Raw genomic sequence first — 24,012 nt, 5'->3', positions numbered from 1 at the left:
TGAATTTGTTATATGGAATAGAACACCAGTTAAAGCTGACCAACTTCAGTCAGAGTCCAGGAAACATTCAAAACTACAAAGAAATAAATGTAAGAACTGGAAGCTCAGTCAAGTACAAAATGTGACAACAGAGACGGCATTGCAGTACATGGAATAGTTAAGAGATAATTCTATGATAAATAGCTGGAATAATTATATCAGCATAAATATATACATCATTTAGAACAAAGAATAAAGAAAATTCTAGGCTTTTGTCTGTTGGAAGGGTAAGAAGTCTAACAGTGAATGTGTTGAACTGAGGTGGATGGGAGAAAGATGAGGTCTATGTAATGCTCACAGAGGTGTGGCATTGTCATTTTGCTTCTTAACTGAAAAGTGCCTTACTTTATGAACAGAATAGTGAGTAACAATATGCTTGTTATTTAATGAACTAGCAGGTGAAGATTATGAAACGGTGGTAGGAAGCAAGGGTTTAGTTTGTATTTTGTTTTTTTGGATGGAAAGAGGAAAATGACTAAACTGGGTGGGTCAGACGTACTTTCTCCTTCAGGGTGCATATTTATGTAGTTGCATCTCTCTTTGTAAATAGATACAAATCAGTAATAGCAAAATCACTTCGAAGCAATGATTATTTTTTCTGGTGAAATAACATGCAGTAAAATGTCACAGTTTGGTGAAATAATACTTTATTTAATTCTTTCTACATGAATGTGGGGTTTTGCATTACCAACATATGTCTATTAACACTGTATGATGTTATACCACAATCCTTGAATTTGTAGCAGTGTAAAGATATCTATCAATCCAACCATAAAGTTAAATGACAGGAAAATGTCCAGGTGTAAACAGATGCAACACAGAAGCATGATGTTCAACCATATTAATAAGTGTTTGGGCAGTCCAGTCTAATTATATGTTTCTTGTTAAGTCCATCTTTAGGGTTTTCACTGTGTTTGATGATGTTACTCCATTTCTGCATGTTAACCAAATACTTCCTGTCTTTGAACTGAGTGTCAAAACAGATGTCTGTTACAGTAATAGAAAAATAGCACATTTTTATTTCTTTCTTGAATCACTTTAAAGACACCATCCTGCCATAAATATTCCCTCAGCTGATATTTGTTTCCTACACTATCCTTAATTAAACATTAACAAAACGCTGCTTACATCTTCACTCATTACTTTCCCATCACATCAGCAACAGCCAGACATTCTGTCATGTTTATTTCAAGTAAAGTCTTGTGTTGTATAGTGTAGGAATTCTTCTCAGTTTGTGGAATGTTTGTGGGTCACCTGTCCAGAACGGATACTAAAAAGCTGATGAGAACATGATTTTCCAGGTCTAGAAAGTGCAAACTTTTAAGTCACAGAAGGCAAATCATATCTGCTGAAGAATGACACAATTTCACCCCTTAGCATTACACTCATTGTATGAGTTGGTGAAGACATTTACTTGTGTACTTACAATCAGAAAACCTAACAAATCCAGTACATTTAACCACTTTTTCTCTGTTAGATTTAAATGTACAGTGGAAGCCATTTTATAAGCTTTCAATTCATTGTTTTTGTATCAGTGAAAACAAAACACTGACACTGTCTGCAGTAAATAAGATAAGACATGGAATTATTGTGCCTAGGTTTTCTCAAACTGCATGTGAAAGAAACATGACTAAAAACTAAGTCATGTCAGCATGGCAGTGCCATTAGGCTATTTTGGAGTATAACAAGTTATAAATGCTAACCACCTGGCACTGTGCAGAGTGGTTAGTATAATACGAATGCTCAACATATACTAGAATATATGATTTTTCTGTTTTTGTGTGGTGTTCTTTAAAATACTTTGCACATCTTTGTCCTCGTTAGTTTGCCCATTCCATCTCTGCATTTTATTTATAAAACCTCTATTGTGTATAACAAGAGATTTTATTGTCATTAGACATAGCTTTGTTATAGCTGGATAAAATAATACACACTTGAGGGTCAGATAACTGTGGTACCTGCAAAAGGTTACATATAAACAGTTTGTAAACTTCCTTTAATGTGATGTTTGTTAAGTATTTACATGAGAATACTGCCATCAGAAAACAGATGCATTCCTAGTAAACTACATGACGAATTAACTGGTGTTCTGGTTTTAATAATATTTGTCATAAAGTCTATTGATTAAATGCCAAGACTGACAAACACTCAAGCTTCTAAAACTGCTAGCTTTGAATTACATTATGCAATGATGATAGTGGCTGGATTGTGAAAGAGAAACTTGGCCATTTGTTGCATTTCACAGACTCTTTGCATTCTAAATCATGCTACTGTTACTCAGTTATTCTATACCGCATGTTAATATAATTCCACTTATCAAAAGTAACATTTTAGCAAGAGTAGCAGTTGGATTCATGTAGATATTAAGTTGCACCTTTATTCTATCAATCCAACCATAAAGTTAAATCACAGAAAAATTTCCAGGTGTAAGCAGATGTAACACAGAAGCATGATTCTACTTTCTGCAGTTGACTTAAAGTACTGAAGAATGCTAAAAGCTAGGCTTGTGTTTGTCAATAAGGCATTTCACTTTTTTACCATATTTATGTGTATTTTAAGATAAGAAGGTAAAAGGAAAAAAGAGAACAGAAAAGATATTCTTTTTTGCAGTTATTTTTTGTGGCTTCTATAAGCAAAATATACGATAAAACAATGTATATATTTGTTTGACTACTACGATCTGCCAGATCAACTGGCACCAGTTTTCTTGCTCTTTTTCCCATCCAATCAGTCATTCAGCTGCTCAGGGTAACAATGTGTAAGATCTGCAAATAATTACCATGAAGTAAATGGCTAGGATTCAGAGAGATTTGATCAGCTCTAATAGACCAATGCGAGTGGCTCATTTAGAATGACAGGGAGATTTTCTGATTCAAAGATATGGTAAAACCACACAGAGAAGCATCTCATTAGCAGCTCATTACCATATGCCTGAATCAAACATTGAATTGTCACGCCACCAGACAGTACTAATGTTCTCCATACCAGACCAAGCATTGCGGTATCACAGGCACCCCACCCAGACTGAGTTAATTAAGATCCATGGGAATTTATTGGGGAAATTACATAGCTAATTAGCACTGGCCATTCCACAGCATGCAGCTTTTCCAGTGAGTCCACTGTCCACACTGTGGACTCTGGAAATCATAGCTGGTGGCTGATCTTTAACCACAATGCAGAACTCTTCCAAGTTATGCCTTCCACGTCATGGTAAGCCTTTCTGAATCCGTGGGAATGTAATCTGTTTTCTGCAAACCATACATAAGAAACTTTCAGAATGCATTCTAAGACTGCTTATTTTCCTGCCTTGTTGAGCTTTCAGGTATTCGACAATTATTTTCTGTTAGGATTAATTTAAATACAGTTATGCAATGCAAACCTAACTTTGGCTGATATTCTATGGTAAGAGAGCAACAGGCAGCGTGCCTTTAAATCTGTCCTGATTGCTTTCAGCAAACATATTAGAGACAGCTAATTTAAACTAATGAATAAATGATTAAATTCAATAAAAATAAAGTAAATTGCCACAGGAGCTTCTAGGTTTCTTTAAATCTCTCATCACGCAGTGTTTCAAACACCAATGACTCCATCTGGTGTATGTAATCTCTTGTCAGACAGCATTCGCTTAGCACTTTCACTGAAGACCTTTACAGCCTGACCTACCCAACTGAGAATGAGAAGGAGGTCTGCCAATGTGAATGGAAATATGCCTGATTTAGGGAACCAGTCGATAAGCTACATTTATACCAATGTAAGTGAAAAAGTAGTGGCAGACATCTGGTATGAGGTTTACGGAATTTGTCTATCAACATCTGGAATGCTGCAGGTGCTCTGTGGAAACCAGAAGGCAGGTTTCTACAGTGAAACAGTCCATCCAGAGTGGAAAATGCTATTTTCCTTAGTTTCTATGGCTAGTGGAATTTATCTATAGCCACTGTTAAGGTTCAAAGTATATAGAAAACTAGCATTTCCTAAATTTTCAGTCAGTCTATCTACTTGTGGCATGGGATATGAATTCAATATACACATGTAATTCAACTTCCTGAAGCTATTCTAAAACATTATAGATATATCAGGCTTGGGACTAGTAAAATGGAATTATTCCACTCACTCTGTGATTCCTATATGACCCCCAAGTTAAAGCATTTTCTACACCTCTTCCTTAACTGTTGAACACTAGGACCATGGTATCTGGTTGTTGTGTCTTTCGGCTTTTCCCGGTTAGGGGTCGCCACAGCGGAACTCCGGTCCACTAATGATTGGCAGTAGATTTTTACGTGCTGGCTTTCTGGGCCTAATGCACAACCTTCAATGAAGGAACGCCCATTCACGCATGTCACCACACAGAAGATGCTCTAGCTGAGAATCGAATGGGCAACGTCTAACTGTGAGGCAACAATGCTACCGCAGCACCACCACCGCAGTATAGGACCATGGTATCTGGTACTGTTTAAAATTTACTTTCTCACCTGGTACAGGTGTTAAGTTATCCTGGATTTAACTGGTTGACCACGCAACTCTGAAAGTGTGTCCTTATTAATGAGTACAAATTCCTTAACCTCTTGTTTCTGAGACATTGATGATGATGTTCCTATTTTAATTTCAGGACATGGTATAGGAAACTTAACTTTTCCTTCAAATATATTAACTAGAAAAACTTCAGTTTTTCTAAAAAGTTTCAGAACAGTTATGTATACCTGTCCTGGTTTCCTTTTCCTTAGTTGTTTTACCTTATAATTTACGCCACTTATTTTTCTATAATGTCAAAATTTTGTTGTTGCTATGCAAGGGATTTTCAGAATGTTCATAGGTTAGTACTAAGCTAGCTGCCCTTGTGAGCCATTTTAAGTCTAGCCAATTATCCCTTGTGAGACTCAAACCCTGCACCTTGTGTTTGTAAGGCAAACACCTTAACCATTAGGCCTCCCTCCCTCCTTGTGTAACAACACAAGTACTTTATCTCCTCATTTGAATTCTCTGAGAATTTTTGTTACATATTCTCTGTTGTGTCTCTTGCATTCTGTCTATGTGTTCTCTTATTATAGGTGCTGATATTACATGTTCTCTTACTATTCCTTCACCTATCTTGTAGGTCTGCCCTATCACACTTTCCAAATGGGTGTTTTCCTTATCCTGTGTTTCTTCTGCATATCTAGCAAGCCTTAGAATGTCTGCCATACAGTAGGTCAAATGGTATAAATCCATTTGAGGCTTGGGGCACTAGGTCAAATGGTATAAATCCATTTGAGGCTTGGGGCACTAGGTCAAATGGTATAAATCCATTTGAGGCTTGGGGCACTAGGTCAAATGGTATAAATCCATTTGAGGCTTGGGGCACTAGGTCAAATGGTATGAATTCAGTTAAGGCTTAGGGTACTTCTCTTATAGCAAAGAGAGGAAGTGTAAGCAGTCGATCTCATTTCCTCCCATCAAGATTTTAAAGCTGTAGTAAAATGTTCACCTAGTTCACCAGTTTGAGGTTGGTATACAGATGTCTTTAGCTATTTCACTTTACAATGTTGACAGAGTTCATGCATTACTCTGAATATGAATGTTGTGTCTTGGTCAACAAGAATTTGTCTGTGAATGTCTATCTTAGAAAAAAAAAAAAAAAAACAACAGCACTAGTTCTTCTTCGATGGACTTTCCAGTGACACTTCAAAGGGATGCAGCCTCAGGAAATTCTATTGCATAATGATCCGCTGTGGCGACCCCTAACCGGGAAAAGCCAAAAGAAGAAGAAGAATCAGTAATTAGAATGATATAGTCTTGGCCCTTACTCAGTTGTACAAGATGGCCTAAAATGTCCATTATTATTTATTCAAAAGGGACATCCACAATGAAAAGTGTGATAGGGCAGACCTACAAGATAGGCGAAGAAATAGTAAGAGAACATGTAATATCAGCACCTATAATAAGAGAACACATAGACTGGGATTTTGCTCTATCTTTTGCTCTATTTTGCTTTCGGATATTGGCAAAAGCTCTTGCTACCCCCATAGTGCCTTTTTTAGGCAAGGCTCAAAAGACAAACCCACCTCCATAGATATCACAAGGGATAAGAAACTAAGAGTAGTGCTACTCAACGCCAGAAGTCTAAACCTCAAGATGCATGCACTTGAAACTCTCCTTAGCATGGAGAACATCGATATCTGTGCAGTAACAGAAACCTGGTTCAAGGCTCCCGAGAGCACCCCAGAACTACCAGGTTATACCTCATACCATGCTTTTCGGCCCCAAAACTTGGATCAAACCACAAAAGGAGGGGAAGTATCAATATTCATCAAAGATACCCACACCTCCAGGTTGGTGGCACAGCACGAAGCATCAGAGACTATCCATGTGCAACTAACAGTGGGTAAAACTGCCTTCCAGTTTATAGCCTACTACAGACCACCCGCCCAAACCCAGGAACTCCACTCGGCCTTCTTGAGAACACTGGAAAATATGAAGGTCTCTCCAAACACCATTATATTGGGCGAATTCAACTACCCAAACATAGACTGGGAGCATTACTCTAGCTCCAACACCCTAGCCCAAAGGTTCCTAGAATTTATAAACTCAAGTGCTATGGAACAACTTGTTACCACTCCCACAAGAGGGGAAAACATACTGGACCTGATCATCACCAACATGGGGACTCTATGATCCAGACCAGAAGTGTATCCCTCACTGGTAAGATCAGACCATAAACCAATCTCACTGGATATTCACATCCCAACCCCACCCCCTACCCAGAAAACTACAGTGAACAACTTCTCTAAAGCAAATTTCACACTCCTCAAAACCGAGGTGGAATCCTTCAATGCCCCCGGGCCTGTGAAAAATATGGCCCAGACCGAAGAATCATTTATAAACGCATTCTATGAACACTTTCAGGAATGCATGGATCATGCAATCCCAAATAAAACCAAGACTCAATCCTCCAAAGGCAGATGTCCTGTCTGGTGGACCCCAGCCATAAACAAACTATACAATAGAAGGAGGAAGCTACTACATGATAGAGCAAAATCCCAAAAAGGGAAGGTATCTCTGATCAGTATTAGCAAAAAACTACGGGCACTCATAAAATCATCTAAGGCCAGCTTCGAGAGAAAAATTGCACAGGACACTAAGGATAATCACAAGGCTTTCTTTAGTTATGTTAGGAACCTGGGTGGGAATTCCCAGATATGCTCAGAATTAGTTCAAAATGACAAAAAATACACCGAACCCACAGACATTGCCAACATCCTAGCTGACATGTTCAGCGCAAACTTCTCCCCCTTCCCCACCAAAAGGGCAAATATCTATCCCAGCAGAGTGCTGCCCCCCTGACATCTCAGATGCTCAGGTAAGAGCTGCCCTCTCCAAAGCAAAAAACAAAGCATCAATGGGACCAGGCGGTATCCCAGGCTACATCCTACATGAACTCCAAGAAGAGCTAAACCCAAACATAAAACTACTGTTCAATCTCAGCCTTATTACAGGATATGTACCCAAAGAGTGGCGTACAGCAACGGTGGTCCCTCTCCACAAAGGTGGTGCCTCAACAATCCTGGAAACTATCGCCCCATAAGCCTGACTAGCTTGGTCTGCAAAGCTATGGAAAGGATCATCATGGACCTTATAAATAAAGATATTGGGGACCTACAGACACTGGATCCTACTCAGTTAGGCTTTGTTAAGGGCAGATCCTGCATCTTAAACCTGGTCGATTTCTTTGAAACAGTCACCAAGGCCATTGACGAGGGGAAGGTGGTCCACACAGCCTACCTGGACCTCGCAAAAGCCTTCGATACAATACCCTCTCTGGCATTATAGATAAGCTCACCAGCTTAAATATAAACCCCTATGTCACTAGATGGATTGCAAACTGGCTCAAGGACAGAACCCACATGGTTAGAATTGCTGGAGCCATGTCAGACTCCAAACCAGTTACAAGTGGCGTCCCACAAGGCTCAGTCCTGGGATCTCTCTTGTTCGGTATATATTTCTCAGAGGTACAGGCCAACACGGAAGGACTGTGGCTGACCAAATTCGCAGATGACTGCAAACTGGGTGCCATAATCGACTCTCCAGCCGACACAAGCATCCTCTAAAAGGGCCTCACAGAAAGAGACAACTGAGCCAGAGCCATGGCCTCAAGCTAAATGCCAAAAAGAGTATAGTCATCCCCTTTGGCAAAAACAAAGTGCCCACAAATTACCACATGTGGTAATCCATTAATTACGGAAGAAGTAATTAGGGACCTGGGGACCCAAGTTGATAGCAATCTCTCATTTGACAACCACGTGGCCAAAGTGGTTAGAAAAACATTTTATATAGCCCACCTAATCATGAAGGGATTCACATCTAGATCAGGGGAGGTCATCGTGCCTCTTTACTCATCCCTCATCAGGCCCATAATTGAGTACAATGCCCCTTTTGGGATGTACCTCACCAGACACCTGCAGCAACTGGAAAGACCCCAAAAGTACCTCACCAAGAGGATCAAAGGGCTCAAACAGATGCCATATGCTGCCAGGTTAAAGAAACTCCAGCTCTACTCAGTGGCATACCGCCTGCTCAGAGACGATCTGTGCCTGACGTATAAACCCGGAATTAATGGACATGCTGCACCTCAGAAAATCCAAATCCCATTGAGCTACGCACTCGAGAGACTTAAACCTCAGCACTGAAATAAACAGGACATGCTGGAGGGACAGATTCATAACCCAGAGGCTCCCTTCACTCTGGAATAAAATCGTAGTCCAGGTTAGGCAGAGTCCCTCATTGACTCTCTTCAAGAGGAATCTTGATGAGTGGATGGGGGATCGTAGGTTTACCCTGGGTATCACTTCTGTGTCACTGTTTGACAGAGGCACAGTATACTATCCTCGAAAAAAGGGCATAGCAAAATTAATTTAAAATGGGTGGCGAAAGCCAAACACACTCAGGCTAGGCTTATAAATGTCCTAGGGCAGATAGCCTAGTATGAACTTATGAACCTATGATAAAGGTGTCAAAGGATTCTTAATCCCTAGGTGCGGTACTCTCCTTTGACATTCTTGACAAGCTGCACAAAAATTATCTATCCTTCATAACAGCAGGCCAGTGGATTCTAGCTAAACCCTTAGCTTTTGTCTTATAATTTCCTAAATGATCATCCAAAATGTTGCTATGTACAAACTTCATTGCAAGTGTTCTAAAAAGTCTTGGAACTAATAATTAGCTCTATGTCTCTTTTTTGTCTATGGTTACCCTCTATACCAGGTAATTTTGTAGTTCAAAAAATGGGTATGAAATAGAATTGTTTTCTTTCCTGGTTACTCCTTCCACTCGAGTTATATTCTCTCCATCTCAATTTACTGTATTTTCTTCCCAATGGATCTTTTTGAAAATGACAAGGCTTAACTGGAGTTCAGACTTGTCAGCATTGCTTTTCTCAGTATTCTGATACGAAGTGGAGATTGTGGCCTCTTCTTGTATAAGTACAGGCATAAGTTTCTGTCCTTCATCCAGTTCTATAAAAGAGGCAACTCACAAAAATAATTTTCTTCTATCAAGGTTACTGGTCATTTCCCTTTCTCCTCTTTAGTAGACATTTTACTTGCTTGACTCATTAAGTCCTGCTTCTGTTTATGACTGGTCCATTGCTTTGGTGTAATGGGGATAAAATTAAGCCTGTTCAAGTTTCCCTTTCTCTTTTCCATCAGTATAAGGGGTGCTCTCAACATTTCCTCAGTTTCCATACCTTATAACATTCTTAACTACAGGCTCTTCTCTCTACGTTTCCACACTAACTTCTTCTATTACCATTGGAACATTTTGGCAGGATTTATTATCAGCTTTATCTAGTCTCTCTACCCACAGCCACAAATTAGTTCTTTCAATATTATCTAGTTCTACATCATCTTCTTTAGTGCAGCTATATATTTCTGTCAGCATATCTGGCTGACACCCACTATAGCTTTCATAGCATTTTGTACCATAGAAAGGCTTTGCCAGTTATCACATGTATTAACTTAGGTACTAGCGGTACTGCATATAGAAATATAACTGCAAAGTTCATATTTCTATTCATGTTATAGAGTATCACATTTTGCCCTCCTGCACATATATTCCTTCATTTTCTGCTTACTAGTTTTATGCTTACAAACATATTGTGATATAATTAGTGCAACTATGTTCTTCAGTTTTAAAATTTTTTGCATTTATTTTCCTCTACCACACTATTACATTTAAGAAGTGTAATAGTGATAAACAGCAGATTATACACTTCTAGTACTTAGAAATAATGCATTATCACATTCCATAGGCATGCTTTCAGGGATATCTTGTTGTTGGCATTAACAGTTTTTTTTATATGTATAGTACTTTAGAGCTTTAGCTAGCTGTCATGGTGTTCAGTGCAGGTGCACAATCTGGCATCCCATCCTCAACTGTAAGTTAAGAAGAAAACAAAAAGGCTTCGTTGGTGAATAAAAAAAAAAAAATCTCCTTTGAGGCTTCATGGAGCTCAGCAGAAAAAAAAGAAGACGCTTCTTTGTTTTTCTTTCAGAATAATTGTAGCGGACCTTTGGTACATTCGTTCTGAACACCACACATGAAGCACTGAAGCCAAAGCACTTAAGCCCTGACTGCAAATGGGATGCTGACTCATAGCATTTATCACTAATCTTGCTTCCTGACACATTGTGTCCAGGGGAGCGGCTTCCTTTGCCCTACTGTAGCTACTCTTCTGACTAACTGTGAAATATTTGAATATATGCCCTTTTTTAGAAAATTTTACACTAACATATATTGTAACATTTTTTATTTGTTTGCAAGCAATGAAACATACTTAGGTAAAGACTTATTATTAACCCTTGGTGCTGCAAGTCTACTTGCAATTTGCATGCTCAATTAACAACAGAGATTCTATTACATCTAGCTGTTCAGAAAACCTAGGGTCATGATGGGATATCTAATTTCCCATTTTTATTTCTTTTATTGCCCCTGCTATCTGTTGATCACCAGCTCCCTCCTTGTCAATTGGCCCATTTTTTCAATCACTAGGGTAAGGATCTAGCAGAAGGGGCCATCACTGGTGCAGCCATGAAGGATAGCTAAAGCTTTTTCTGTTCATTTTTATTCCCTAATCTCATCATGTACCCAGCAAACTACCAGGGAGAGTCATAAAATAGCTAATTATGGAGTTAATACCCCACCCTCTGACCTCCACCAGGGAAATCACACTGCCTTATGCACCCCTGAATACACACAACCTGCCAACTCTCCCACAAGAGGTGAGCAGGCCATTCCCTTTAACTCATTCCCCTCTCTGCCTGTCTTTTTCATTGTCATAGCTGCTAATCAAACCCTGGTCACATGAGTCACAGTCTGAGCTCCATTCGCCAGTGTTCTTTTAACTTTATCTACAGACACTATTTTTTAAATTTTACTTAGATTATTTTCATGAGATTCTTCTCACAATTTCAAACTAGGTGTCAAGGGTGCTATTCTGCTTGATATGTTGTGGAAGTTTCATCCAGAGGTGAGGGATACATTTGGATATGAATCTGTCACACTGATGTGTCTTATTTATTTGTTGATGATGGTTTAGTACTTTTAACTAGGAATTTGAGAAACTATTTGTTCAACAAAGGAATAAGAGGGAAGAGGGGTCAATCTTTGTGGTTTGAAAGGCTAGACAAGATCACCAGTTAGCATGACGGAGTCTATGAGAGGTTGAGTACAGTGAAACAGAGCTTCCAGTCTTTCCAGATAACTGAGGGTCTTGAGTCCATTTATCTTTGACTCAAATTGAGTAATATATTTATACAAATAAATACCCCATTTATATTCAATAATAATAAAGGAGAATTAATTATTCTTTGGATCTAGAGAAAATACTTTTGAAAGGTAGATAAGCCAGACAGAAAGTTTTATGAACTACTGAAGATACATCATGGTAAAAAATAGTTATAAACAAAAGTGTGTAGATTGCTTATGGCAGTGTCTGATTGAGGAGGTATGTTATCTATATGGTATAGCAGGGATATATTTTGTTTATCAAAATTAACTGCACTATTTTTTTTTTTTTTCATTTTTAATTTGAAACTATTGTCCTTGCACTACTTGCAAACATAGGTTAACCCATTTTACAGCAATTTTGAGTCTGTTGAAAATCAAACAACACCTAATTGACAGTTGTCTGCTGATGACTTAGATAATCACAGGGCAGGAGTGTTGGCCTGAAAATCAAAGAAATAGATGCCATAGGGGAGGAGGCCCAACACTGAGTCCTGTGGTATACCACTGGTAACTTTTTTTCTTTCACAAGTGGCACCTGTGACTCTAACCACAAGGGCTTTGTCAGACAACCAATTAGCTTTCCTACATTCAACAAATGGATTAATATTCTAGTTCACAGGCCTGTCAGTAAAGCCTGGATGGGGAATAGTGTCAAAGGCCTTATCCAGTTCCAGACATGCTACATGTAGTGTATAACTGCTATTCACTGCTTTGGTCACTTTTTCAAAGAATTAACAAGGTTAAAGAGGTTGGACCTGTCTTTGACAAAGGCAAATTGATTAGAGTCCATGGTTAAGAGATTTTCCAAGTCCTAGTCAAAGAGGTCTAAGATATAGTCCTTAGCTTTACATTTAAAGCTAGTACAACTAATAGGTCTGCAGTCACTAGGGTTGGCAGTTGTTTATTTATTCAACATTTGTTTATCAGGAAAGTCGAACTTTGAATGAGCCAATTTTCAGTAGAGGTCTGTGGAATAACACTCCAGAAGCATGTCTTTGTAACGTGAGAGAAAACCTACATGAATGCAGGGAGGACATGCAGACTCTGCACAGAAGGTACCACATCAGAGTGTTGAACCAGAGAACCTCTTACTATGAGGCAAAAATGCAAACCTCTGCACCACAGCACCATGCAGCCCCTGTGTAATAGCATTAAAATATCTCTTTTTCAAGCTTCAGGAATGTAACCAGTGGAGAGGTTAATTTGTTCAAATAGGCCATATCTGGTCCTGATAATTCAGACAACAAAGTATATTATCTGAGACCATGAATGAGGTGTTCTTAGTTTTTGAGAGACCTAACAGGACTTATTCAATAGGAATTAAAAGGGATGTCTGGGACTGTGGAAAATGTGGAATAGCTATAACCATGGGTAGAGTAAAAATTGCACTGAATTTGTCAGTTATAATATTAGTTATTTCCTTAGGTCAGAGTGGTCAGTATTATTTTAGACTAGTGCTAAATACTCTTGGATGCTAGTTCTTAACTTTCTGAAATAGTTAAGTAATAATTTGTAGTTATTTTGGTGTGAGAGGCTATGTTAAATAAGTTTGGTGTTAGAGGCTATCTTAAATTCATATTCAACTTTGAGCTTCCCAATAGTTCCCTTAAGCTCTTTACTCACGCGCTTAAATGTGATACTAAGCTAGGTAGAAGGAGACTTCTTATATTATTTACATCATTTCTTTCTTTTGCTTAAATTTGTTGTAATGTTTGGTGTTGGCAGGGACTGAAATAGCCTGGACAAAAAAAAAAAAAACAACTGGTATATGTCCTTTGTATTGACTAGGTCCATGCACCAGGTTTTGCATTATAAGAAAGTTCTGGCTCCATTGACAGAAGCACAGAAGCTATGCCCAGAAAACTGGCTCCAAACCAACCCATGCAAACAAACTTGGTACACATCCTGTATGTTAAATAAGTAGATGTTTGTCACCTGTTATGCAGCATCCTTACCCTGTTATGTGGCAGTGGTAGGACCATATCTATTGCAGAGTACAGAGCTGCTAGCATTCTTTTTAGTGTCTCTGCAGGACATCACTAAACACATTTTAATTTCTTGTTTTCGCTCCCACCTTATCATGATTTTCTCCCCTGTTAATACTACAGAGCAGCATAGCTTATCTAGTGTATTGGGTGGCACTAATGCTGTAAGCTGACTTCAGCTTTCCTTTTTGGTTAATGATGGTCTTAACAAGCATTTCAGTACCTTTTTTGGCACCTATTGCTTTGTCCATGGACAGTACTACCAAATAAGATTTCTGTTACTCTGGAAACTGCTGTTTGCCAGCTCCAATAAACTATTGTTTTGATAGTTTTTTAACTGGGTGAATTCTTACCTGGAGCTGAGCTGCAGCAGCCATACACTTACAGAGACTGGCTCCAATGTACTGCACATGCTCAAAGGTTACTAGTAGCTCCAACATACTACACATGCACAAACTAACTGGTTACTAGCAGACATAATAGTACATAGGTTCATAGGTTCATAGGTTCATACTAGGCTATCTGCCCAAGGGCATTTATAAGCCTAGCCCATAGTTATGTGGCTTTCGCCACCCCTTTAGTTTGAATAAAAACTATGCCTATCATTTTGCTGTGCCTCTGTCAAGCAGTGACACTGAAGTAATCCCTGGGGTATATCTGCAATCTCCCATCCATTGGTCAAGATTCCTCTTGAACAAGGCCAGAGAGGTGCTCTGCCTCACATGTACCGGGATTTTGTTCCACAGCATAGGGAGTCTCTGGGTGATGAATCTGTCCCTCCAGCACGTTCTATTTATAACCGTGTCAAGGTTTAAGTCTCCGCCCTTGTGGTTCTGAGGGATCTAGATTTTTTGAGGTGAAGCATATTCATCAAATCTGGGTTTGACATGGCCTTATATGTCAGGCACAGGTCACCTCTGAGCAAGCGGTATGAGACTGAATAGAGCTGGAGTTCTTTCAGTCGGGCAGCATAAGACATATTTTTGAGACCCTTTATCCTTTTGGTGAGGAACTTTTGGGGCCTTTCAAGCTGCAGCAGGTGTCTGGTCAGATACATTCTGAACGGGGCATTGTACTCAGTCATAGGTCTAATGAGTGATGAGTACAGGGGGACGATGACCTCCCTTGATCTAGATGTGAATCCCTTCATGATCAGGTGGGCGATATAGAAGGTTTTCCTAACTACTTTAGCAACATGAGTGTCAAACGAAAGGCTACTGTCAACCTGGGTCCCCAGATCCCTGATGACTTTTTCTGTGCTCAGTGGATTGCCACCTATATGGTAGCTAGGGGTAACCTTGTTTTTCCCGAAGGGTATGACTATGCAATTTTTGGCGTTTAACTTCAGGCCATGGCTCTGGCACCAGTTATCTGTTTCTGTGAGGCCTTTCTGGAGGATATCTGTGTCAGATGTGTTTTCGACTATGGCGCCCAGTTTGCAGTCATCTGCAAACTTTGTCAGCCATAACCCTCCTGTGTTTGCTTGTACTTCAGAAAAGTAGATGCCGAACAAGAGTGGACCCAGGACTGAGCCCTGTGGGACACCACTTGTGACAGGCTTTGAGTCTGACATGGCTCCAGCAACTCTGACCCTGTGGGTTCTGTCACTTAGCCAGTTTGCAACCCATCTTGTGATGTATGGGTTTACATTCAAGCTGATGAGTTTTTCGATGATACCTGAGTGGGGTATTGTGTCGAAGGCCTTTGCCAGGTGGAGGCATGGGTTGGTACCCTCCTTACTCCAAACAATCTACACATCAAACAACATCTTTTTTAATTAAATATTTCATTTTTCAATCCCCACATTTCTCTGCCACCTCTGTTTTGTGTCTTCTGAACCACCACCCCAGGATTCACACTTCCCAGACCCCCCAACATCTATGGCATTTCCTGCAACTAAGCATTCTGCCCCTAAGTTCCTTCTGTTCCCACAATTACAACACCTGTGCAGACAGACTTGAATCCCCCATCATAGAAGGTACTGCATTTTTATAGTCACTGTTTTCTTTATTATTCCATGTTGTTTACATCTCTCTCTTTCCAGTCAATTAATCCGCTCTGTTTTAACAAAGGCAAAATAAAAGGTCCACTATCTCTCCTCAGTGATGCTGTTTGCATATATAGATGTGCTGTTTGCAATTAAATTATAATTCTTCAGTGTGTATATCTTATCTGGTAAGGTAATGTTTGCATATTCTGATACTATTTCTTGTTGAGATCAGGCATTGTCTATGTTGGTAGTTAGAAGTACTGTATGGAACCTTGCAGTGCAATCATTTCTTCCACAAAAGCCCCAGTAATTGTAGTTGCTTTGTCTGTGCATATCTTGTATGTCCAGTTAAGTAGTCAATCTTAATTCACACAGACACACTAGTCCTACAAAGCTAGGATAGTGACTGTTTAAATTGAGCAAACAACAACAGACAAGAGCATTGGTTACTTTCAATAGACAGCTCCCACCCCCACCCAGCAGTTATCACTACTTCTGCGTGGACTTCAGATGATACTGAGAAAATATAATGGCCATGTATTGGGTATCAGCTGTATTCCAAGCAAACATTAGCCACATATTAAAATATCCCAAGCTGCTTCACACAAATCACATTAATCCTGCAAAAGTACCAAAGTCCTGCAAAGCCAGATAGTGACCATTTAAACTGAACAAACTACAAAACGGTTAGTTGCTTTCTACAGACAACTCCAAATGCACATTCATCCTACAAAGCCAGATTGTGCCTGTTTAATATGAGAAAATGACAAGCAGGTCAGTTACTTTGTACAGACAGCATCCACCCCACCTAGCAATTATAGCTACTTCTGGGTCTACTTCAGATGTTTACAATAAAATAATGTTCATGTATCGTGTCAGCTTTTTTCCAGGTAAATGTAGTCACACATTAAAGTATTCTAATCTACTTCACACAAATCATGTTAATTCTGCAAATGCACATTAAGTCTCTGCAAAGCCAAACAGTAACTAATTAAACTGAGAAAACAGCAAGAAGGTTGGTTATTTTTTGCAGACAGCTCCAAATGTACTCTAGTACTGCAAAGCCAAACTTTAAAAACAAAGAGCTCTAACCCCAACCCAGAAGTAGTAACTTATGTCTGTGTTTCAGACATTTCTAATAAAAATGATGGCCACAAACTGTGTAGCATCTCCATCTTATGCAAGCAGTAGCCACACATGAAAGTATTCCAAGTCAAGTTGCAGAAATCACATTAATCTTGCAAATACACACTAGTCTTGCAAAGCCTGATAGCGACTGTTTGAACTGAGAAAAAATGAGAGAGACAAGTTACTTTCTACTAGCAATTTATACCCAAGTTACCTTTTACACACAGCTCCCAGTATACCTCAGTATAGCTACTTCTGTGTGTACTTCAGACATCTGATTGCAATAAAAACGATGACCCATTTCAGCTTTGTTCCATAGAAACAGTACTTTGCTTTTAGATAATAAATAAATAAATCCCAGAAAATCTCCCATGCTACAGCAGTAGAAGTAGCACTCTCGGTCACTTGGTTCACCAGTGCGTAAGCTGGCCTTCTGTTTGTGAGTAGTTTCTCTAGCATTAGTGTTGCAATAAACTTCTACAAGTCTGACATTGTAGTTTGCTATTATGGTTGGTCAGAATTTTGTTCTCTTATATTGGGGAGGGGAGCGCTAAGGGCAGCAGGTCCTTGAGGGATATTATATTTTATGAGTAGTTACACAGAATGCATGATTTCCTTGAGTATTGCCTGCCTTCACATACATTCATGAAAGAACCCTGTTACTCAATGTGTTGTGGATTGACGTGTTTCTTTATTCTAATGCTAGTCTTTCAACAAACCTATTAATTTGGCAGTCCATTTTGTTATTAATTTTTAGTCAAAACTTTGCTATTAAGTGGCTGGGGATACAGGACATGGTAGCCTTTTGAGGGATATTCTGGTAGTCCATGTGCATGGCAGATAAAAACAAATTAATGTTCAATACACATGACAGAAAAGTATGTGTGGTGTTCTTGGATCCTGGTATTCCTAGTGCATGGGGTGGGCAGGAAAATGTATGTGTAAACACTAAACCTGTTTTTAATGCTTATTCATTTTAATGACTTTGAATGAAGCTATGTCATATGCATTATTATATGTGCTCAGTTTTAATGACATTTTATTTATTTATTCCTGTTATTAGTTATTACTATTTTTATAAATTTATGAAGTTATTTTTAATGTATTTTGCTACAACCTGTGCCTCACTATTATAGGGGCTTGGCACTGAGCATGTAACTGGTGAACAATTTATTTTTATGTACATTTATTTGTATCCATGGTGCAAGGTAGACAGAACAATCTGCTTGTACATGGTGAGCACCTAGGAATTTTTTATTTAAATGTTGTTTAAGCCATTTCAAAAAGTTTTTCTGATGCACTTCACATAATGACAAACATGCATTGCATGAATATGCATTGCACCTTACTTCGCTCCTTTACATATTCATAATCAATGTCAGTGCATGGATGTGAGTTGAAGAGGAGGGCATGCATGATGCAAGGGCATGAGCTGAGTCTGCTGTAAGAAAGCTTTCTGTTACTCTGGATTTTGTTATTTGCCTACTCTAACAGATTGCTGTTAGTGGTATTTTTAACTTGGTGAATTAATCTCTTGCTAAGGACTTACAAACAAAGACCGTGTCTAACATATTGCATATGCACAGACTGATTGGCTATCTATACTGTATGGTAGTTGGGTTGATCCTGCTTTGTTCTTCTCCCACTTCTCACTTCCCCAGCCATGCCTGAATCATAATATTTATATACTCTCCTCTCATCCTTCTTTTCAATAGTATTGCTATCAATCACAGCAGCAAACAGCTCAAATTAACTTTGCCACTTTGACAGATACAAAGGGGAGGTATTTGGGGGGAGGAGAAGGGAAATGAGTTTAAAGCCTACAACTCAGGCATAACAAAAGAATGAAAATTAACCAATTTAGAAAGAAAAAGTAGTAACAGGCACTGAAAATACTGTTCTGTGTGATTATCTTTATTTATCTTTTAAGTAGTCATTGAAAAGCAAGAAATGGTAATTAAACCTGACTAACTAAAAGAAAACAGGGTATATGTAAAAACACATGTAAAGTCAATTTACTGACAAGAGCTTAAGAGCTATGATATAATATTTTAAAGCCAAACACTGCATTATGGGATACCTAAATGTAGACAAAAAAATCAAGATGCCGGACCCCATATGGTAGACTCTGGAATTACATTTAAAAAAAAGCTATGCAGAGTCCAAAAGTGGTGTTAAAATGTAGGAAATATCAAGACATGATGAAAGAAACATGTTTTTTTCAGGCATTATAGGCCTGAAGCAGATAAAGAAAGTAGTTACTGCTAGTCTGCATTATAAGTTATATAGCTTGTACTATACACAGATAGTGCACACAACCTTGTAAACACTATATCCACAGGCCTAGATATGCACTGTTTGTATCAGTGATGGAAGAGTCAGCATGAACCTGAAGTGTGACTATAAGCTGTATGTTAATGCAGTTTATGAAAGAGTGATTTGTAGTGCCAAGACCAATGCCAGGCTAAGGAAATCTGACTTTAAAATGTTTGGTATTTTTCTTCTCTCTTTCTTATTTCCCAGTAGTAACACATTTGGTCTTCCAAATTTGTGTTTCTTGTAACTTGAGAAAGTATCACCTTTTCTCTTTCTCAAAGATAAAAAGGACATTTAAAGACATGTTTGTAATTTTCTTGCAACTCCTGTGCTAGCATGTGAAAAAATGTAATTACAGACCATTTCAAAGAAGTAACCAACTATAACTGTGAAAATAAATCATTTAAAATCCAGACGGTTATGAGTTGCTTAGTTAAGAGAAGCATTTTAATATAATGTCTATCTGTAGCCTCTATCACCTCTAGGTTGATGTAGTCAAGCCTTTGCCTTTTGCAGGCGGTATAACTGGTTTAGTTACTTTTCTGTTGTGTGAAAGTATGACATAATGTCTTTTTTCAGAGGAAATGATATAATTAAGCCTTCAAGCTCAACTGAATTAAAATGTATAAAAATGTCCATTTTATCTTTGTTCTCTTTTGTCTTGTATTTGATTGGAAGAATTTGGTGACACATCTGTGGAATATGCTTGCTCTACCTGTATGCATTGTTTATATTTCTCTAACTCAGATTAGTTAGGGCCAGTATTTCTTAGTAAGTGATAGCTAGGAGGTCTAGTTATCTGTAGATCAGATTTTTCTGTACATACTCTGTCCAGTGGAACTGAATGCCGTTTTACTCTGACATGTGCATTTCTCATTAATTTTGTATATTTAACCTGTAACTGCACTGTTATCTTCTTCTTCTTCTTCTTTCAGCTGCTCCCATTAGGGGTCACCACAGCAGATAATCTGTTTCCATTTCTTCCTGTCCTCTGCATCTTGCTCTGTCACACCAGCCACCTGCATGTCCTCTCTCACCACATCCATAAACCTTATCTTAGACCTTTCTCTTTTCCTCTTACCTGGCAGCTTCATCCTTAGCATCCTTTTCCCAATATACCAAGCATCCCTCCTCAGCACATGTCCAAACCAATGCAATCTCGCCTCCCTGGCTTTGTCTCCAAACCGTTCAACCTCGGCTAACTCTCTAATATACTTATTCCTAATCCTGTTCACCCTTGTCACACCCAGTGCAAATCTTAACATCTTTAACTCTGCCACGTCCAGCTCTGACTCTTGCCTTTTTGTCAGTGCCACTGTCTCCAACCCATACAACATAGCTGGTCTCTCTACCCTCTTGTAGACCTTCCCTTTCACTCTTACTGGTACTCGTCTGTCACAAATCACTCCTGACACTCTTCTCCACTCACTCCACCCTGCCTGTACTCTGTTCTTCACCTCTCTTCCACACTCGCCATTACTCTGAACTGTTGATCCCAAGTATTTAAACTCATCCACCTTCGCCAACTATACTCCCTGCATCCTCACCATTCCTCTATCCTCCCTCTCTTCACACACAGATATTCTGTTTTAGTCCTGCTGACCTTCATTCCTCTCCTCTCTAGAGCATATCTCCACTTCTCCATGGCCTCCTCAACCTGTTCCCTACTCTCACTACAGATCAGAATGTTATCTGCAAACATCATAGTCCACAGGGACTCCTGTCTGATCTCTTCTGTCAACTTGTCCATCGCCACTGCAAATAAGAAAGGGCTCAGAACTGATCCTTGATGTAATCCCACCTCCACCTTAAATTCAACCTGTTATATTATTGCTTAAATAAAGTTTATTTATTTACTTTTAAGATCTTGTAGTTGTTTTTTGTTGTTTATATAAGTATCATTGCTATTTATTATGTGAGAAGAGGGTTATAGTTTACCACTGGTTAACAAGCTGTGGCTCCCCATTTCCACTTATCTAGGTAATTTGGGTTTAGTACCACTGAAAATATTAAGATTTATGATTTCATATTGGGCTTAATTTAACAGCAGTCAGTACCTATTGGTCCCTGGCCATTGATTCAAGAAGACAAAAAGCTATGATGAATTGTATAGTTCTGTCAGCCTTCTCTGGAAATTGTGTGTGTGTGTGTGTGTGTGTGTGTGTGTGTGTGTGTGTGTGTGTGTGTGTGTGTGTGTGTGTGTGTGTGTGTGTGTGTGTGAAAATAACTTACATGGAAGGCAGTTACTTTGTGTAAGCAGCACTGGAAGATACTGTGGTTCACAGACAGAATGATGGGAAAGGGGTATGGGGTGCTAGATAAAAGGCTTTTATTTAAAGGTGGCCTATGTGCTTTCTAATCTGGGCTGTATATTGAAAGATCACACCCAAGTACAGCAGTACATATTTTCCTTATGCTCTTGGAGCCAGGTTGCATTTTGTGAACTCATTACTGAGTCAGACTTGTGTGTACCTTCTTCCTGTACTTAAAACTACTGTGTATCAGTGGTGTGACTCAGGAGACTATCCCTCTAGTCCCAGGTAGGGCATTTTCTTCATATTTAGGTAGCAGCGTGTACCACTGATTGTTACATTTGCAGGTGGGACTGGTGAGATTCAAACTCCCATCTGTGCTATCACGTTTTGGTGACAATGATCTATTTTTGTCACATAGTTAGGTGGTACTAGTGGGATTCAATCCCCAGCTGTTCTAACCCTCATGTAGAAACATATTAGTTGTTTGTCCGGTAGATTTTTTTTTTAGCCCTCAACTCTGGTGGATGGTGAGTGCTAATTGGCCCAGATACAGCTCTGGTAACGATAGAATAAAGGAGTAAGATGATAGAATAAAGGAGTAAGTTGATAGAATAAAGGAGTAAGATGATAGAATAAAGGAGTAAGATGATGGAATAAAGGAGTAAGATGATAGAATAAAGGAGTAAGTTGATAGAATAAAGGAGTAAGATGATAGAATAACGGAGTAAGTTGATAGAATAAAGGAGTAAGATGATAGAATAAAGGAGTAAGATGATGGAATAAAGGAGTAAGATGATAGAATAAAGGAGTAAGATGATGGAATAAAGGAGTAAGTTTTTTTACAAAAAAAAAAACTTTATTGCCAGCACAGATTTGCAATTTGCACAAATTATTCCAGAAAAATAAATCTATGTAAAATCATTGTACAACTAAACAATAGAATTATAAAGTGAGAAACAAAAATAAAAACAGTGAGTTATAAACAATTTAAACCATAAAACAAAAAAAACTTAAGCCTAGGGTCCAAAGTTTACAAATGCTTGAAGGCTTTAAAAGTATTTCTAATAAAGCCCAACCAAATAAACTACTATAATATTATGAGGTGTATTAGACAAGAAATTTTCATTTGCTTAACTCCTGATCACATCATTTTGCAACTTCCTTATTTAAAAGTTATTATGTCTACCTCTTGACTCTGAATGTTTTTTCTATACGGTTATGATTATGTTTGTTTTTAATCATATTGTTAGCTCATTTCTTATTATCTCTGTTTAACCGGAACTTGCAAACAACAATGGAACATTCCTTCATATACACGGATTTCAAACTTGCTAAAATACCACTTCTGCACTGTGTCTCAAACACTACTTCAATAACAAAAAGCCTAGATTGTCAGTGTCAGTGGCTCAACAGTTATGACACTTGCCTTTGTGCTAGAAAATTAGAAGGCTGATATTCATATACCAGATAGCTGGATTGATTTTCCAATACTGACACTACAATGCAGCATAATGGGGGTGCTGTGCTCTTAAGTGTGCCATCCTCTGGGGTGACATTAAAACAAGGTGATGGTAACTCAGAGGAATGTGAAAGATCCCATTGCATTTATCCCAAAAAATAGGGGAACTATATTAAACAATGTATGTATGCATATATATATATATATATATATATGTATATATATATATATATATATATATATATATATATATATATATATATATATATATACGCGCATGCGCGCGTGTGTGTGTGTGTATGTGTTTGTGTGTATATGTATATATGTATATATTCATTATATATTCATACATTCAGAGAAGAAATGGCAATTTATAACTTCAAGAGAGAATTACTCATAAATAAATCAACATTATAACAAAAAAAATAAAGAAGTTACAAGTCATTTCCCCATCCCTTTTGCCACAACTTCCATTTCAGTTTTCCCATAAGTGCACATTCCCAAAGTTTATTACACAGTAAATTATCACATCTGACAATCCAAAAAAACACAGACTGATATTATATAGATTATAAGATTATATGATATTATATATATTATATAGATTACAAGTTTCGTATACATTGTCCCAAAATATCATAACTCTTTGACAATACAATAAAGTATGTTCAAATGTTTCTTTAACCTGACAAATATTATACTTCATTTGTCCTCTAATTAATTTTATTTTATTTTATTTTTATTTTACATTTGTTAACCAGGAAAGTCCGACTGGACACAGATCCATTTTCAGCGGAGGCCCGGGGAGAAAAGCTCCAAGAACACTACATACAGTGAAATTTGACATACATAAACAGCTCTAGACATCTAATAAACACATAGCAAGTGGAGGCCCGGGGAGAAAAGCTCCAAGAATATTGCATAGAAGGAAATTTTACAAAATAAACAGATCTAGAGATCTAATAAACACATAGCAAGTGGAGGCCTGGGAAGAAAAGCTCCAAGAACCTTACATATAAGGAAAACTGGACATACATAAACAGCTCTAGACATCTAATAAACACATAGCAATGTCCAAATTAC

Source organism: Protopterus annectens, chromosome 1.part1, assembly GCF_019279795.1.
Source record: "Protopterus annectens isolate FY-2018-M chromosome 1.part1, PAN1.0, whole genome shotgun sequence".
NCBI classification, from domain to species: domain Eukaryota; kingdom Metazoa; phylum Chordata; order Ceratodontiformes; family Protopteridae; genus Protopterus; species Protopterus annectens.
Note: the sequence above shows the minus strand (reverse complement) of the source record.